The sequence below is a fragment of the Vicia villosa genome, unplaced genomic scaffold, assembly GCF_029867415.1.
Source record: "Vicia villosa cultivar HV-30 ecotype Madison, WI unplaced genomic scaffold, Vvil1.0 ctg.001862F_1_1, whole genome shotgun sequence".
In the NCBI taxonomy this organism is placed as follows: domain Eukaryota; kingdom Viridiplantae; phylum Streptophyta; class Magnoliopsida; order Fabales; family Fabaceae; genus Vicia; species Vicia villosa.
The window spans coordinates 358,088-364,087 of record NW_026705754.1 but is presented as its reverse complement, the minus strand read 5'-3'; positions in this window follow the sequence as shown (position 1 = coordinate 364,087).

Genomic DNA, 6,000 nt, shown 5'->3' with positions numbered 1-6,000 from the left:
TAAATTAAACTAGATATTAAATAAATTAATTGAGTCGCCTATAATAAATTATAACCATTAATTTTTAAGGATAAATTAAATTTTATTATCATCACTGAATTTAACGTTTTAGATCATTTTTAATTTTTTTAAGATAGTCATGCTTGGAACTTCAAAGACTGTTATGTTGTTTTCCAGGTTGCTACATAGCTTCACTGGGAGTGTTCCACCAAACAGGTCGAGTATTGACCTCTCTGAATCTCATGGTGGAACCACCAAATCTGTGCCACTCGTGGCAGTTGCAGAGCCAAGGTTGCCGCCACAAGTTTATGGTTTATATTAAGTTTGTGATATCACCAAGTTTTTTCAATTAATGAGTGCAAAAAAATAATGGCATGTGACTATGGTCAAACTTGTTATGTTATTTAATATTTTTGACAGAAAAATTATAGCCACTTCAAAATTCGGTTATAAGAAAGATGAATTCTTATCTAACCAACCATATATGTTGGCTAGAGTTACCCAACAGAGTAGTCAAGCATATAAATATCCGGTTGTTAATTTTGTGTCATTATTATAAATTAATAGTTCTAGTGATTTGAAAATTTACCCAAATGCATTAGTTATAGTTTTCATTTCCAATTTAATTTTGCTTTATAAAATTGAATCATTTAAATGCTAATAAAGTGACAGAATAAAGTTAATTATCTTCTAATATTTCTAACAAAAAGTTGTTGATACTTTTTTCGTTGGCAAGATATTTACAACTAAATATTCATTAGATGCACGCTTATTCAGTTTTTTGTCTCCCAAAACAAATGCATGCTACTCATTAAATGTAATCTGACATATTATGATGCATTGTCCCACGAAAATTGTACTTTCCAATGCATGCTTTTAGATTTCTTAATATTGTTTGGTCAATTCGCAAATCTGACACGTATTCACACAAATATTATGGAGCTCTTTCTTCATTGCATAAGTAAGATTCAACTTCCTTATTCTTTCTCTCTCTTTCATTGTGAAACCAAATTTGCATGCTTTTTATTTATGTTATTATATTATAGATTTAAGATATTTCTTGTTATTAATATTTTTGATGAAAATGACCAACTATAAAAATAATAACTTATCATTTATAAAGTATTAAATTAAATTAGATATTAAATAAATTAATTGAGTCGCCTATAATAAATTATAACCATTAATTTTTAAGGATAAATTAAATTTTATTATCATCACTAAATTTAACGTTTTAGATAATTTTTGATTTTTTTAAGATAGTCATGCTTGGAACTTCAAAGACTGTTATGTTGTTTGCCAGGTTGCTACATAGCTTCACTGGGAGTGTCCCATCAAACAGGTCAAGTATTGACCTCTCTGAATCTCATGGTGGAAGCACCAAATTTGTGCCAGTCGTGGCAGTTGCAGAGCCAAGGTTCCCGCCACAAGTTTATGGTTTATATTAAGTTTGTGATATCACCAAGTTTTTTCAATTAATGAGTGCAAAAAAATAAAGGCATGTGTCTATGGTCAAACTTGTTATGTTATTTAATATTTTTGACTGAAAAATAATAGCCACTTTAAAATTCGGTTATAAGAAAGATGAATTCTTATCTAACCAACCATATATGTTGGATAGAGTTACCCAAAGGAGTCGTCAAGCATATAAATATCTGTTGGTTAATTTTGTGTCATTATTATAAATTAATAGTTCTAGTGGTTTAAAAATTTACCCAAATGCATTAATTATAGTTTTCATTTTCAATTTAATTTTGCTTTATAAGAATTGAATCATTTAAATGCTAATAAAGTGACAGAATAAAGTGAATTATCTTCTAATATTTCTAACAAAAAGTTGTTGATACTTTTTTCGTTGGCAAGATATTTACAACTAAATATTCATTAGATGCACGCTTATTCAGTTTTTTGTCTCCCAAAACAAATGCATGCTACTCATTAAATGTAATCTGACATATTATGATGCATTGTCCCACGAAAATTTTACTTTCCAATGCATGCTCTTCGATTTCTTAATATTGTTTGGTCAATTCGCAAATCTGACACGTATTCACACAAATATTATGGAGCTCTTTCTTCATTGCATAAGTAAGATTCAACTTCCTTATTCTTTCTCTCTCTTTCATTGTGAAACCAAATTTGCATGCTTTTTATTTATGTTATTATATTATAGATTTAAGGTATTTCTTGTTATTAATATTTTTGATGAAAATGGCCAACTATAAAAATAATAACTTATCATTTATAAAGTATTAAATTAAATTAGATATTAAATAAATTAATTGAGTCGCCTATAATAAATTATAACCATTAATTTTTAAGGATAAATTAAATTTTATTATCATCACTAAATTTAACGTTTTAGATAATTTTTATTTTTTTTAAGATAGTCATGCTTGAAACTTCAAAGACTGTTATGTTGTTTGCCAGGTTGCTACATAGCTTCACTGGGAGTGTCCCACCAAACAGGTCGAGTATTGACCTCTCTGAATATCATGGTGGAAGCACCAAATTTGTGCCACTCGTGGCAGTTGCAGAGCCAAGGTTGTCGCCACAGGTTTATGGTTTATATTAAGTTAGTGATCTCACCAAGTTTTTTCAATTAATGAGTGCAAAAAATTAAGACATGTGTCTATGGTCTAACTTGTTATGTTATTTAATATTTTTTACTTAAAAATAATAGCCACTTCAAAAATTCGGTTATAAGAAAGATGAATTCTTATCTAACCAACCATATATGTTGGGTACAGTTACCCAACTGAGTTGTCAAGCAAATAAATAGTTATAGTTAATTGCAAATTTACCCAAATGCATTAATTATAGTTTTTATTTCCAATTTAATTTTGCTTTATAAAAAGTGAAATATTTATTTGCTAATAAAGTGACAGAATAAAGTGAATCATCTTCTAATATTTTTAACAAAAAGTAGTTGCTACTTTTTTCATTGGCAAGATATTTATAACTAAATATTCATTAAATGCATGCTTATTTAGCATTTTTGTCTCCCAACACAAATGCATGCTACTCATTAAATGTAATCTGACATATTATTATGCCTTATCCCACCATATTTACACTTTCCAATGCATGCTTTTCAATGTTTGCACCTAGAACCGGCACTCTAATGCCAATTGAAGGATAAAAAAACACTTAGAAAGGGTGGGATTGAATAAGTGTAACTCAAAAACTTGGAAGATAAAAACAATCAACACAGTGATTTTTATCCTGGTTCGTTGTTAACCAAACTACTCCAGTCCACCCCTTTAGAGTGATTTACCTCAATGGAGGATTTAATCCACTAATCCAACTGATTACAATGGTTTTCCACTTAGATACCCTCTAAGTCTTCTAGAGTCTACAGATCACAACTTGATCACTCTAGGAATCCTTTTACAATCAATGTAAAATAAATGTTTACAAGAGTATAGATTTGCTTCTAATAAAGTTGTAATCACAACTATGATATTTCTCTTAAGTTCTATTCTTAACACTCACTAAGATATTACAAAGTTTGTGAGGTTGAAGATGAAGTTCTTTAACTTTTGATTTTGACGGTGTTTCTGTAAGCTTTGCGCAAGTGTTGTATATTACTTCTTATCATAACTTCTATATATAGGCGCTTGAGAGGAAATTACCATTGGGATGCATTTAATGCTTTGCGTGAATAGTACAACGCTGTATTTATTGTTTCACACTTTTGTCAACTACCTCGAGCCATGTTTTTGCTGCTTTTACTGACTTTGCCTTTTGTAGCTTCTAACGTTCCTTTTGTCAGCCAGAGATTTGACGTTACAGCCTTTCATCTTGTACTTTCTTCTGGACTCAGATTTGTAGATAACAACGTTTGAATATCAGAGTCATCAGCTTTGGTGCAGAGCATCTTCTGTCTTCTGACTTTGAAGAGCTTTGAGCGTGATACCATCAGAGCTCAGAGCTTGTTCTTCTGACTGCCATCTTCTGATGCTTTCCGGTTCATGTTCTGATTCTGCATGACCATCTTTTGATGTCTTGCCAGAGCATGTTCTGATGAAGCCGTCCAGAACTTTCTGAGTCAGTGCTTTTGAATGTTGATTTGTGCATACTCTCTATATATTTCCTGAAATGGAAAACTTAAAGGATTAGAGTACCACATTGTCTTATACAAAATTCATACTTAATGTTATCATCAAAACTAAGAATATTGATTAGAACATTTCTTGTTCTAACAATCTCCCCTTTTTTGATGATGACAAAAACATATATAATTGATATGAATTTGTATCCAGAATATCAGATGAACAAAGACAAATCCACAGATATAGCATAAGCATATGATTAGAGTGTGTGAATATGTCTCCCCCTGAGATTAACAATCTCCCCCTGAAATTAATACTAGAAGAGTTTATAAATAATAGACTTCCCTGAGTATTTTTCCATTTCAGTTGAGACTTTCACGTTGAACTAGAACTTTAGAACATTCAGAGCTTCTCTTCAAAGCATCCATTGGACAGCTTCAGAGCTTTGAATTTCTCTTTGAGATCACTTGTATCAGAGCTCTATATCTTCAGTCTTCTCTTTGAGACTTCTAGTATCAGAGCTTTGAGGTTATATCATTTCTATGCTTGCTTCTGGTCTTGAAGCTTCAGAGCACTAAGCTTGCTTCAATTCTTTAAGAGCTTGCTTTTCTTTAGAATTGCTTTTCCCCATGTATTTGCTTCTCATTTTGAGCTTTGTCCAGAATATCACATTCCTGCAAAAACTATCAAGAACATAAAACTTGTAAATAATTGTTAGGAATGTGGAGACTTAAGCCCAGCAGTTGATATTATAAATCAATTCAATTATCACATTTCTCCCCCTTTTTGTCATAACATCAAAAAGCATAAAAGATTCAGATGAAAGACGTACAGAGTGAAGAAAGAAAAAGATATTTCATTGATTAATCATCAGAAGAAAATACAAAAGCAGATGCAAGCAAACAGATGCAGAAACAAAGAAAAATCAACTAAGACACAAGACACACTACGACTGGCTAAACTTAGAAGGTAAGGCGGCCAGAAGGTTCTTAATCTCAGAAGTGTCTTCAGCTTGCTTCTTAGAGGTTTCTTCTTGGGTCTTCATCCAAGTTCTGAACTTTGCATTAGTGTCATCTTGCTTGTCCAGACGACTAGCCAAGCTTGCTTGATTCTGTTGGAGTTCCTTCATAGTGTTCAGCATAACAGAAACAGAAGGACCAGCAGAAGAAGCATCAACACTGTTTTCCAGAATAGGACGAATGGCATTAGCCTTAACCATTTGAACATCTTCATGATTTTCCTCAACAGGAATATCTTCAGCAGAAGTTCCTTCAAAAGGTAACCCTTTGAAAACAGGAATTTCAGGTTCTAGAGGGTACTCAACTTCTGGGTAAACTAATTCAAGAGCCTTTTCCAGAGGATTCTCCCTGAACCAGTTAAACAACCACTGAAAATCTCTAGTTAGAACCTTGTATGGATGTGGCTTCCACACAAAGATTGCTAGAGGATTTTCTTGTTCCAACTCATCAACAAACTGCTTCTCTTCCAAAGGCTTCCAGTTGGTGATGGGATGATAGTACTTGCCATCATCATACTCCAAAAAGAATCCAGAAGGACCAGGAGCAGCGGCCAAACAGTATTTCTGAAGGTCCAGAAAGTCATCCTGTATTTCTTCACCAAAAGCTCTTCAGAGCTTACCAGCAGCTACATGATCCAGCTTGGAGTCATGAGCAACCTTCAGAACTTCTAAACCTGTCCTAACCTTGTTATTTAATAACTCAAAACGTGCATCAACATAAGGTTTTGGAGGTTTTGTTCTGGGAGGTGAGATTGGAGTTTGTGGTTTGAGAGAAGAGATTGGTTTTTCTGGGTGAAAGAAGGCATATGGTTGAGAGTCTCTATCAAGAACGAACAATGTTTCTGAGGAGGATGATTTACGAGAGGATTCAGCTTCATTTTCTGAGTCTAAGACTAAGACAACAGGGTCAAAAGATGGTTTGGTTTT